At 37.8% G+C, this 14040-nt stretch overlaps 1 protein-coding gene across 9 annotated transcripts in view; it reads right to left on the minus strand.

Annotated features, from left to right (window-relative positions):
- Positions 1-14040, minus strand: part of RARB (retinoic acid receptor beta) — a 1070304-nt gene that overhangs the window by 833472 nt on the left and 222792 nt on the right. The window contains exon 1 of one of the 9 annotated variants that reach the window (XM_079921504.1): positions 7818-7972. The exons of the other annotated variants lie outside the window; for them this stretch is intronic. The gene's annotated coding sequence lies outside the window, so the exon portion shown is untranslated. Of the gene's footprint in view, positions 1-7817; positions 7973-14040 lie in introns of those variants that run through there. 9 annotated transcript variants of the gene reach the window in all.

The following is a 14040-nucleotide window of genomic DNA, read 5'->3' on the forward strand; positions in this document are numbered from 1 at the left end:
CACTATGGAGAACAGTATGGAGGTTCCTTAAAAACCTAAAAATAGAACTACCATATGACCCAGCAATCCCACTACTGGGCATATACCCTGAGAAAAGCATAATTCAAAAAGAGTCATGTACCACAATATTCATTGCAGCACTATTTACAATAGCCAGGACAGGGAAGCAACCTAAGCGTCCATCAACAGATGAATGGATAAAGAAGGATGTGGCACATATATGGAAAGGAACATTTCTCAGCCTTAAAAAGATACAAAATTGAGTTATTTGTTGTGAGGCGGATGGACCTAGAGTCTGTCATACAGAGTTAAGTCTGAAAGAGAAAAACAAATACTGTATGCTAACACATATATATGGAATCTAAAAAAATAAAAATGGTTCTGTTGAACCTAGGGGCAGGACAGGAATAAAGATGGAGATGTAGAGAATGGACTTGAGGACACGGGGAGGGGGAAGGGTAAGCTGGGATGAAATGAGAGAGTGGCATGGACATATATACACCACCAAATGTAAAAATAGATAGCTAGTGGGAAGCAGCTGCATAGCACAGGGAGATCAGCTCGGTGCTTGATGACCACCTAGAGGGGTGGGATAGGGAGGTTGGGAGGGAGGGAGGTGCAAGAGGGAGGGGATTTGGGGGGATGTATGTATACGTATAGCTGATTCACTTTGTTATACAGCAGAAACACACACACCATTGTAAAGCAATTATACTCCAATAAAGATGTTTTTTAAAAAAGTGTCTCCCATAGGTACCTGTAAAGAATGCCCTTGTCAGCCATTTTACTTGGTTGCTAGCACCATTCACCTATGGATATTTGTTGATAATTGATGCTGAGTGATAGATGATGGATAATGATGATGATGATGATGATTATATGGGGCACTTTTGGTTTAGAAATCTAGTAGGTGCATACAGAAAAAACACTCTATAAAAGTCAACGATGTTCTAGAAAAAGCACAGGATCTCATGCTGGAGATTCTGGGTCCTTATCCAGCTCCACCACCTAGTGGTTATTTGACATTGGCAAGCCATTTAACTCCTTTAGCCTCTATTTCTTCTTCCACTGAACGCAGAGGTTGATACAGCTATGGCAAGAAGTACAGGACTGTAAATATTTCTAATTATGCAAAAACTGCTCAAATGTGTTTAGCTCCTGTACTGAGAGTTAACCCAAGAAACATCTGATGAGATCTCTCAAGCAGCTTATAGTTCTGTTACACATCAATACAAGAAAGACAAATAGCCCTTCAGAGAAATCTGCAAAGGGCATGAGCATTCAAGTTGTAGAAAAAGAAATGAAGTGGCCAAAATCATACCAGAAGACACACAATCACACTTAAAATGTTAGAATCCAAACACTGAAATTTTTTTAAAATTTATTTTTTAAAACTGAAGTATATGATAAGCTATATGAGAAAAGAATGTGAAAAAGAATCAATGTATGTATATGTGTAACTGAGTCACTTTGCTGCATACCTGAAACTAACACAACATTGTAAGTAAACTCTACTCCAATAAAATTTTTAAAATAAATAAATAAAATTGAAGTATAGCTGATTTACAATGTTTCAAGTAATGAAATTTATTTTTCACCAACTAGATTGAAAAAGAATTAACACTTTTGAAATACCTAAGTGTCCATGAAGATGTGAAGAAGGAAGCATGCTCAAATACTAATTTTAAAGGAAACAATTTGAAGGAAAAGTTAGTATAGCTTCCACAGTACCAAAGTTTTTAAAAGTGCCTTTGATCTACTACCCTATGGAGATACTCAGAAACAAGGACATATGTACAAGATTATTCATGATATTAATAACGAACACCACTAGCAATTTAAATGCCTATCAACAAAGGGTAGCTTAAATGAATAATGGTTCTTGCAAAAATGAACTATGCTCCTTAGACAGTAAAACAAAACTAGTTAGGGCTTCCCTGGTGGCGCAGTGGTTAAGAATCTGCCTAGGGGCTTCCCTGGTGGCGCAGTGGTTGAGAGTCCACCTGCCGATGCAGGGGACATGGGTTTGTGCCCCGGTCCGGGAAGATCCCACATGCCGCAGAGCGGCTGGGCCCATGAGCCATGGCCGCTAAGCCTGCGCGTCCGGAGCCTGTGCTCCACAACAGGGGAGACCACAACAGTGAGAGGCCCGCGTACTGCAACAACAACAACAAAAAGAAGCCGCCTGCAATGCAGGGGATACGGGTTCAAGCCCTGGTGCAGGAAGATCCCACATGCTGCGGCGTAACTAAGCCCGTGCGCCACAACTACTGAGCCTGCGCTCTGGAGCCCGTGAGCCACAACTGCTGAAGCCCATGTGCCTAGAGTCCGTGCTCCGCAACAAGAGAAGCCACCGCAATGAGAAGCCCGTGCACCGCAACGAAGAGTAGCTCCCGCTCACCGCAACTAGAGAAAGCCCGCACGCAGCAACAAAGACCCCATGCAGCCAAAAATAAATTTATTAAAAACAACAACAACTAGTTATTCCTACCTGTGTGTATAGGTTTGTGGCAACACTAACTGCTGACTATGATCTCAGAATTTCAATGTTAAGAAACATAATGAAATTTATTTCTTTCTCACGTTATAGCCCAATGTGAGTGCACTGGTCAGGGTCAAGGAAGGAGGCTGGGAGGAGATTGTTCCTTGCATTCTTTCAGACATCCAGCCTGATAGAGGCTCTGCTGCTCTCAACACCTGGCTTTCCTGGTCACCTTGGTCATTAACATCCAGGTGGCAGATAGAAAATGGGGAAAGAATCAGGCATGGGTATTTTTATGGACTAAATATGGAAGGGGCACACATCCCTACCACTCCCATACACTGGTTAGAACTCACTCTGGTTAGGTCACACCTAACTGTTAGCAAGTGTTGGAAATGTAGGCTGGCTAGGAACCTAGGAAGGAGGGGACTTGGACTGGTGATGGGGACCAGCTCAAGACCATGATGCTTTAATGCAGTCACCTTTCAAGACAGAGTTAAGAGGAAAACGCAATGTACAGAGCAGCCTCTGCATGTGTGTGCATGTGTATGGATTATGTGTGTGCCTATGCATGTGTATAGATTCCATCTCTTTAGGTGTTTATATACTTTTAGAAAAGCATATGCCAATATGTGTATTTTGTTTTTCTTAATGAACTCTCAAGAAAATAAGTGAATATTTTGGTGAGGGAGATTAAAGTTGTAGCAAGGAAAGAGGCTTTACTCTTTGTGTTGAACCTTTCTTTCTGGTTAAATTTTTTTTTAATGATGTGTGTATGATTTGTATTTTAAAAATGACTTTAAGCAATGACAAAAATATCCAATTGTAGATATGTTACTATTACACGTCTTAATTAGAACATGATACAGTGATAAACTATAGCCACGTTCAACCCATGGAAATTGCTTCTTAAATGTTGAATGAATGAAGTATGAATTAATGAAAAAAACTGTGTAAGTGATATGGAGGCAATAAGAATTCAACTAAGAAACAGTAGGTGCTGTAGTTGTCATGAGTGCCTTCTTGAAGGATACAGTATATTGGGTCTTGAAGTATGCCTTAATTTGTAACAACTTTTTTATGTATACGAGAGCAGAGTAGTGAACAGCAAGAATGTTCAAGTCTGAGAAGGTTAAGAAGAAGAAAAAGGTACGAGCGGCCTCCTGTACTGCTAGAACCCTTTTGTGTTCACCAAGTTTAAATTGGCTATTTCTTTGTTTCCTCTTTCACGGATTTTGGAACATTATATCCTGCTGTGTCTTACTGTTTTGGTCCTCGATATGAGGAAGATTTTTCATTCTTGCTCTGTTTTCTGGGTACCTGCTCATTTGTAATTTCTCAACATCCCCTGGGCCTCCACTTCTCCTGACATCTTTCTGCAGCTCGTTACCAAGAAAGGGCTTTGGGACCTTCACTGCTTTCTCTTACCTTCAACCCTCCACTTGTAATCATGGGAGTAATGCAATTTTACTGATGGAGGTATATTTTCCTTCCCTCCAGAAACCTTTGTTTTGTGTACCCTAGTTAAAAAAATACGTACAGAGTTATGACTGTTGTATTTTATCAGCCAGAAGTAAGAACACTATATGGGGAGGAACGGGTGGCTTATAAAAGATATGATACTGCTTTTGCTCTATATCCTGCAGGTAAACTGACTGATATTTTAATTTCCTCAGACTCTTTTGAAAGCACTCTAAATGAATGATTTGAAGAAAATATATAACTTTGGTTATCATACTTTATGGTTATTACTGTGTACACATTAAATGTGAATTAATGCAATATAACAGTGCATTTCACATAAAAATACTATGAATTTCACTGCTGCCACTGACACAGCACATGTATCAATGTAATTATGGGTTACAAATCTTTGCCAAGAGAGGAAGTAACATTTATTTGATATTCACTTACTGTGAGAATTCAAAACAAATTTGAATTTTGACACCACTTTGGTACTGTACTAGTACCTGATCTGTTCCCCTTGACTGAGGCTCCTTTGAGGAAATTAGCATTTTCTTTGGACTTAGCTTCAAATCCGTAACAGGTGGTGGCATTGGAGATATTTAGCAAAGACTTATGCCAGTGAAATTCACTTGCCACTAAACATGGATGAGTAATTCTCACCACTGAAATTTAAAGAGATTCTGGGTCCTCTTCAAATATCATCAATTTTAACAAAGTAACTCACAGTCTTATTATACCAGATAGATAAAATAACACGTACATTGTAGCAAGTAATTAGATGCTAGCTACTCTCTATAGCAGGCACTAACAATTAGTAAATGCATTCATGGAGGTTCAATTTGGAACTTTTCTATATACATCTACTAATTGTACTTTAAATGAACTAGCCAAACCTCATTAAAAATCAATAGTATTGGGCTTCCCTGGTGGCCCAGTGGTTGAGAGTCCTCCTGCCGATGCAGGGGACACGGGTTCGTGCCCCGGTAGGGAAGATCTCACATGCCGTGGAGTGGCTGGGCCCGTGAGCCATGGCCGCTGAGCCTGTGCATCCGGAGCCTGTGCTCCGCAACGGGAGAGGCCACAACAGTGAGAGGCCCGCGTACCGAAAAAAAAAAAAAAATCAATAGTATTTATCAGCAAATGAATTTCATATATGCTCAAGCAATATTTAGACTTATAAACTGTAAGACCACACTGAAAGACAATTCTGGAGTCAAATCCTAACTATGAAAGACTTTCTCCTTCTCTCCTACGGCACCTAGAACAAAAAATGGGTGCTGATTAAATAATGACTGTCACGATTTCTCAGAATTCCTCAGTCTCACTCCTTGCTACAGCTATTACACAAGACCAAAACTTAGCCACTGTGGGTCTGAATATGAGGGTGCATATGTGTGTCAGTCCCACAAGGAAAGGACTATGATATATTTACACCAGAAGCTGTTTGCCTGACTACGTGTTTCCCCATGCAAGTCATTCCCACACGCTTCACCCTCACTAACAGAACACACCTTTATGTTTGGGAGTCAGGCCGAGAAGACTTGATTTCTGGGAAGGTGGACCCAGCCCCTGATCTAGGGATGGGCATGAGCTCATGTGTTATAAGGGGGTATCTTCTGCGAAAGAATTTTCTTTCTAATAAGAGAAGGGTTACATGAGGAGAAGTGCTCTTTGCAACAGAACCTCCTGTGGCTGGCCTGTGAATCTGTGTCAACTGTACTGTGGTGCTTGAAGCTGCTGCCGCCACCTTAAAACTCTGTTGGAAAGACCAAGAGACCTTAACATAGCACCTTGACATTTTTGATTCTGGAATTAGCCTACAGCTGCCGGCCGCTGGATGTCTCAGTATATGAGAAAAGTGTGACTCTTTCTATACATAATTGATGGTTTTATTTTGCTGTTATTTCTTGTTATTTGAGTATCTATTTGAATTTTACAATAATTTCCATAAATTGAAACCAGTCACATGGGTTGTGATATTTTTTTCAGCAGTGTTCAGATGAGTCAGTTTAGATGTAAGTAATGGAGAAGCTTGGGTTCAACAAAGGCTGGGGTTTTACCAGGTGATTGTAATAAAGGAAAAAGTAAACAGGGGAGTTCTGGTGTTTAAAAAAATGATTATAATGAGGATCATAAAATCTAAGCAAAGTATAATGAGGATCATAAAATCTAAGCAAAGTGAAGACGAAAGAGAACATGGTGGGGGGGTCATATGAGATCTTAGGTCTTCATGAGGTCAGAGAACTCTTGCAGTGCACATATTACAGTAAACAAATTGGAAATATAGGAGAGGGTGGTTAAGCATTGGAATGCCTGCAATTAGGATAAGAGAAGTCCTTGGGTATGACGCTGGGAGTGGGGGATAAGTGCGGCAGAGCAAAGGATCGGAAATGTGGAGGTCAAAGTCCAGAGAGGTCAAGTTGACCCCAAAAAGAATGATCATGCACACTCACGAGAGCATGCACATACAAGACATCGTTCATATGTGGATAATATATTTAAACATCCATTTCCATCCTCCTCCATATCCACTTCCCACCATCTCTGCCTTGTGGTGGTTGATCTCTGTGGATTACGTTACTCAGGCTCCCCAGCTCTGTGGCTTTCAGTTGGTCTGGACCAAGGGAAAGTGGAAGGGAAATCAAAGTTGGAGAAATTATCCCCCTTCCCCATCTCTTCCTGACTGTGGTTCTGGCAGTAGCTGAGCACCAGGCTTACAGCTCCTGATGGAGGGGATGTCCCTCTTCCACAGCTCCAAGCTGTCTCCCTCATGGCTGTGCCTTCCAGCCTAGAAGTGGCAGTAGCTTTGCACAAGGTTCTCAATCAATCGTTTCCCTAACACTGCTCACACCTCTCAAAATAGTTCCTTCATTTAACTTTATTCAATTAAACTTTTTGAGTGTACTACACAGGACCTAGACGATTTCAGTCAGTTTCACTATCTATATTGACAGAATAATGAATAATAGAAAAAATAATATATTAAGGGAAGTGCCAAATAGTTTGATACCTAGTATAGAATCATGAGATATTTAACAATATTTTGGATTCTAATTGAACTGCAAAGTTTTCAAAACCAGAACTGTCCTTAACAATCAAAACCTAATCTAAATGCAAATTCATATTGCAAATTATTTTCAATACAGAGAGGTTATATGACTTATTTATTGGGAAATTTTGCATCAGGGAGACAAACTCTACTTTAGTTTGTCCCTGTCTGATGGTCCTTGTGGAATCCAAGCTCTCACAACCTTCCATTCAAACCCAATTTTATCTGGAGAAATAGACTATATTATATGTAAAGTAGAACATACAAAAAGTAAAATTTTGCTCAGGGAAGACACACTGAAACTGTTTACCTTTCAACTTATCCTAATTTCTATAGCAATTTCCCCTTCCCTTTGATATATTTCTGACATTCTTAGATTTAAAAAATCACCTAAAATTTCTTATCATTTATCATTGCATAAAAATAAAACTATTTCCAGATGATTTTAACAAAGGCAATGCCATATCACCCGGAGGCCCATGGGGAGACATAATTTCGTATGATCCCATGCAGCTACTTTTTTTTTATTTTAAAACTTTTTGTCACTCTAGTGCCAGATGTCTATATCGTTATTATTTCTGACATTGGCCACAAACAGTAAAATTTACCTTTCCAGTGGTTAAAAACTCCATTCAAGTTTATTATACCTCTACTGGAGATACCACTATAAAGATAAAACTGATAGGAACGTTCACATATACTAGGAGACAGAAGAATAAATACCATGAACCTTATCTTTTCTATTTGCACAAGCAGCAGAAAATATTTGACACAAACATTCTTATTTCCATTTGTCACACAACGCTTTTAACAACGTACCATCAGCTCATATACCAAGAGGTTGCCATTGATGTTATGTGTCAGGAAGATGCTTTTCTGATGACCTTTAAATATCACAATCCCAAGTGATGATGCAGAATGACTTTGTTTTATCCCTGGACCTTCTTTAAAAAATTCAAATGCTTTGGGGTATGTCATCAGGCCAATGATGCAGCGTTATATCTTTTGCAAGACATTAGAGGAAGGAAAGGCTGTTAAACCTTGAATGTCAATTGTTACATTTTACCAAGCTATTTTTACCTTGTGTATTTGTAACATTTTTCATCTAAAGAGCACAAAGGACTTTGTACAAAAGAGTACCAAGGACCCCCAATATTCCAAAACTGTTGAGAGAAGGTGCAATGTGGGTGGGGGGCAGCTGTGCAACAATATAATTTTTTTTCAGTTAATTATCCCCTATCATGATGACAACGAGGATAAATTTTAAACTAGACTGCCCCATATGTCAGGTGCCATAATTCATGGATAAATCTGTGACACTTACCAAACCCTCACACACAGATCAGGTCCTTATACTCCCAACAGGAGACATTGCTACTGAGCCAGCTGTCAGTATGTACACACCATGTGAGAGGGGATATTTCCTCCACTTCATTTCTGTAAGCCAGACCCCATGGGATAATAAAAGAGGTCAGGTTTTTTTCTTCTAAAATTCCTATTTCTTGGCATGTATCTGTAATAATATGGATAAAATTATTTCCCAGAATTATTCCTGGGAAAAATACTGTGTGTATTTGGAAAAGATCTTTTACTAAATTACTTAAGGTTGAGGAAAGACCCAAAAGGCATACTAGAGGCAACATATATCAACAAGATATCTTAAATATCTTCGAAGAAGTAGGGAGAGGAAAATACAACAAAAGGGCATTTTGATCCTTGAGCACAGTGGTCAGTGGGGCTCACACATATGAGAGCAGAGCAGAATTGTCCCACCTAATAAGGAATATCCTAACATTGCTTAAAGAAAACGCAGGCAACAAGAGGGACCATGAAGACAGTTGTCTAATGGATTTATGAAGACTATGAGCAATATAATGTAACTATAATTGCAACGTGTAATGAAAACCCTCTCTTTCTCTCCTATAAATTCAACATAAAATTTTACATTACTCAATAATAATTTTGATGTGATTGGCTCATTCAAGAGAATGTACAGAATAATGGGTGCAAGGCAAAATCAGAGGAATTTCAACATTTGACATCTTTTTAGATAAGGAAAGGTATTCACTTCTTCAAGGACTTTTTCTCTGCTTTCTTGTGCCAAGAAAAAGTGTTGATTAGCCTTACTTTGTCTTGTCATGGTGCAATGGAATATGTCTTATAGCCCTTTATATTTGAAGGACAAAAGAAGAACATTTGTCTGTGGAAAAACCTTATTTAAAAAAAAAATACTGGTAGCACTAACCTTATAGCTCTGTGGAACCTAATTCTTCAACAGCTGAAAATTCTATTTTCCCAGTTGAAATCTAATTTTAGAAATTATCTTGAAAGAGTCAAGAAACTTCTAGTTTCCACTTGGGATGTAGAAATCTGGGGAGAGCGGTACTCCCAAGCTTACAACCACAATAATAATCATAAAAAAAGCCACACAAACTGCAAGTTGATAAGTTTTCTTGAACACATCAGAAAGCAGATGTTGCTAGAAACCAACGAGCTAAAATCTAAGGAGATAGATGCATGTAGGAAGAGATGGGACTTGAATACTTGTTCACCTGGAGCAGATGAAGCCTGACACTGGTAAGAATAATTCGGCTAGGATAGTTAATAAACCGGTGGAGGCTGAATAGGGGCTGGTGAGAGACTGTGGAGCCATAGAAGATGAAGATATAGAAAGTTTCAAGCTTCCTTTTCAAATTCTCCTCCACAGACTCCATCATGCTCTCAGAAAAAATCACCAGTGAGAGTCCCAAGAAAGCATCCCTCATGGTGCAGGCTGAGGAGAGTCAAATAGCAGCCACTGTGGGAGCAACTCAGATCCAACCCAAATCTTCTCCCTTGTCTCTCCTGTGGGGGAAAAAAAATGTATAATCTCTCTAGTGAAAGACATCCAACACTCTCACCCTGAGGGCAGTGGTGTTGCAGCCTGGAAAGAAAAAAAAAACCCTCTATCTTTGGGGAAAGATAAGGAATGTGTGCTGGATCTAGAACCACAGTTGAGGGATGGAGTGAAGTACTGGGAAGGTTGTACCTGAGACCAACAGACACAGCACCTGACTATGACTGAGACAGAGTCAGAATACCAGGCTAACAAGCATAAATTGTAAAAGTAACAATAGAGTACTTCTAGAATAATTGAAAGAGTATGGAAACAGGCATTATCTGAGGTACAGTGCAAAGGAAAGACCTAAAGCTGGAGGATGAAGCAGATATTAAATAAAACCTCCTGGCAAACCAGCCCCCACCTGAAAGATAAAGTATCATCAAAGGAATTTTTTTTTTTTTTTTTTTTTTGTGGTACGCAGGCCTCTCACTGCTGTGGCCTCTCCCATTGCGGAGCACAGGCTCTGGACGCGCAGGCTCAGTGGCCATGGCTCATGTGCCCAGCCGCTCTGCGGCATGCAGGATCCTCCCGGACCGGGGCACGAACCTGCGTCCCCTGCATCGGCAGGACTCTCAACCACTGTGCCACCAGGGAAGCCCTCATCAAAGGAATTTAAAGCCTGTGGGGCATCGAGGGTAAAGATAGTAACAGCAAACCTGGAAAACTTTCCAACTCCTGGCTGGATTAATTTAAACATGCACATTAAAGAATTAGCGGGGGGGGGGGGCTCCCCTGGTGGCGCAGTGGTTGAGAGTCCGCCTGCCAATACAGGGGACACGGGTTCGTGCCCCAGTCCAGGAAGATCCCACATGCCGTGGAGCGGCTGGGCCCATGAGCCATGGCCACTGAGCCGGCGTGTCCGGAGCCCATGTTCTGCAATGGGAGAGGCCACAACAGTGAGAGGCCCACGTACCGCAAAAAAAAAAAAAAAAAAGAATTAGCGGGGGTAAAACGACCTAGCAGAAGGAAAGGCTTCATGTCCTTTTTTAAGCGTGAAAACTCAGTTGCTATTATCCAATACATGATGTCTCATTTTTGACAAAAAATCATGAGATGTAAAAAAAGGCAAGACAAAACAACATACTGCTGAGAGACAAAGCAATCAGACAGATATGACACTGATGTTGGAAATTAATGGTAATTTAAATGTTATGATTAATATGTCAAATAAAATGATTAATATTAATTCTGATTAATTTTGATTAGTAAGCTAAAGGATCTAATATAAGAGGAGTAAAATCTGCATGATCAGATGGGAAATTTCAGTATAGACTCAAAAACTATAAGAAATCATTAAATAGAAATACTAGAAATGAAAAACGCACTAACAGAGATGAATGGTATCAGTGGGTTCATGAGTAGGGTTGACATACACTAAGATAGAATCAGTAAAGTGGAAGACAAGTCATTAGAAATTATCCAACCTGAAGCTAAAAAAATAGTGTGAAAATAAAAACATGACTGATCCTTTTATCATTATATAGTATCCTTCTTTATCTTGAAAAAATATATATATATAAAAAACTGATTCACTTTGCTGGACAGCAGAAATTAATACAACATCGTAAATCAACTATACTTCAATTAAAAAATAAATAAATAAACAGGACAGAGCATTCAAGAACTGTGGAATGATATCAAATAGCTCACTAGTCTAACAAGGATAAGACAGAGATAATGGGGCAAAACAAAATTTTTTTTAAATAATGGCTTAGAATATTCTAGAATAACTCATGCTAAGCCACAGATCAAAGAGTATCAGAGAATATCAAGCAAAATAAATATGTAAAAATCACATTTAAGAACATTAGTCAACTTCTGAAGACAAAAGATAAAGAGAAGATCTTGATACAGACATGGTTGGGGGGGGATTACACATGCAAAACACAGATGAGAATTAAGAGTCATTTCCTGCCAGAAACCAGGCAAACTATAATATAATAAAGGGATATTTTTAGGGTACTGAAAGAAAAATGGTTTACTTACTAAGAATAAGTTTACCCAGGATCTGTATCAGTGAAAAAATACTTTTAATGAAGTAGAAAAAAAAAGAAAGAGAAATACTTTCTCAGACAAACAAATACTGAGAGAATTCATTACTAGCAAACTTACTCTAAAAGGAATGGTAAAGGAAGTTCTTTAGTTAGAAGGAATATGAAATCAAATAGAAACTTGAATCTACATAAGGAACTGAATAGGACTAGAAATGGAATAAATGAAAGTAAAATAAAATTATTTTTTCTTATTTTTTGATAGCTCTAAAAGATACGTCATTGTTTAGAGCAAAAATGGTTGCAATGTATTGTGTGTTTACAGCAAAGATAAATCTAACGTGTGACATCAATAGCTCAAAGTTTGAGAAGGAGGAATTGGGAATCTACTGTTTAAGTTTCTTAAAGTCCTTAACTAAACATTAAGTAGTATAGTAGTATTTGAAAGTAGACTCTATCTTGTAAACCCTACAGCAACCACTAAAAAATTCAACAAGAGGTATAAATAATAAGTTAAGATTTGGGATAAAATAGAATAACAATAAATGTTTAACCCAAGAGAAGGCAGAAAAATAGGGGAAAAAAGAGCAGATGTAACAAATTGATAACAGCTACCAAGAAGATATATTTTAAACCAATTATATCAATAATTACACTAAATATGACTGGTTGAACATATAAGTTAAGTAAGAGATTGTCAGATTGGGTAAAAAGGAAAGTTTCAACTATATACCATCTACAAGAAATCCACTTTAAATATAAAAATATAGATAGGTTAGAAGTAAAATTATGGGGAAAGATAAACCATGCAAACATAAATCAAATGAAAGCTGAACTGGCTATATTAGTATCACACAAAGTGTACTTCAGAACCAGAAGGGTTATCCAGTACAAACATTAAGAATTATAAAGAAATCAATCTTCTGTGAAACATAATTCCATACTAGTGCATGCAACAGAGTTTCAACTAACTACAGAGTTTCAAAGTGTATGAAGCAAAAATTTCTGGATTTGAAAGAAGTACACAAACTCTCAATAATAATTAGATACTGTAACACTTTTAGTAATTGATAGAACAAGTAGACAGAAAATCACTAAGATATAGAGGAGCTGATTAAGTCTAGAAACCAGTTTGATCTAATTGGTATTTATAGAACAGTCGTGCCAACAATAGCAGACGGTACATTATTTTCAAGTATACATGAAACATTCATCAAGATAGACCATATTCTACATCTTAACAAATTTGAAAGAACAGAAATCATACAAAATTAAGTTCTTGGAAAATAATTCAATTATACTATGAATCAGTAACAGAAAGCTAGCTGGAAAGTCCTTAAATATATGTAAAAATTTAACAAAGACAGCTCTTCATAACCCATAAGTCAAAGATGGTATTTTATGAAATTTGAAAATATTTTTAACTCATAGAAAATAAATATTAAACCTATCAAAGCTTATTGTATAAAACATAAGCAGTGCTTGGAGAGAAATTTATAGCATAAATTTTTATTTTAAAGAAGAATAAATGTCACAAATAAGTAATCTTCCTCTTCAAGAGACTAGGAAATGATTAAATTAAACCTTAGCAAGCAAACAGAAGGAAATAATAAAAAGCAGAAATCAGTGAAACTGGAGATAGAAAAGCAATAGAGAAAAATCAGTGAAACTAAAAGCTGTTCCTTTTCTTAAAAAAAATCAAAAAATTAATAAAACTCTAGCCAGACTAACCAAGAAACTGAGAGAAAAAAAAATTACTAATATCAGAAATGAAAGGTGAAGACTATTATACAGATCCCACAGGGTTATTAAAAGAATGATGTGGGACTACTGTAAACAACTCTATGCTCATAAATTCAAGAACCTGGATGGAATGAGCCAATTCCTTGAAAGACACAAAATGCTAATACTTGCTCAAGAAATAAGTAGATGACTGGAATAGCACATATCTATAAAAAATATTAAATTCACAGTTAAACCTTCCAACAAAGAAAACCTTTGTCTCAGATGAGTTCTACCAGAACTTTAAGAAAAATGATACCAATTCTACAAAATCTCTTCTAGAAAATGGTAAGGAAGACTACACTTCCAAACGCATCTTATGAGGTCAGCATTACCCTAATATTAAAATGAGACAAAGTCATTATAAGAATAGAAAACTAAGAAGAGG

Source organism: Stenella coeruleoalba (genome assembly GCF_951394435.1).
Source record: "Stenella coeruleoalba genome assembly, chromosome: 5".
NCBI classification, from domain to species: Eukaryota; Metazoa; Chordata; class Mammalia; order Artiodactyla; family Delphinidae; genus Stenella; species Stenella coeruleoalba.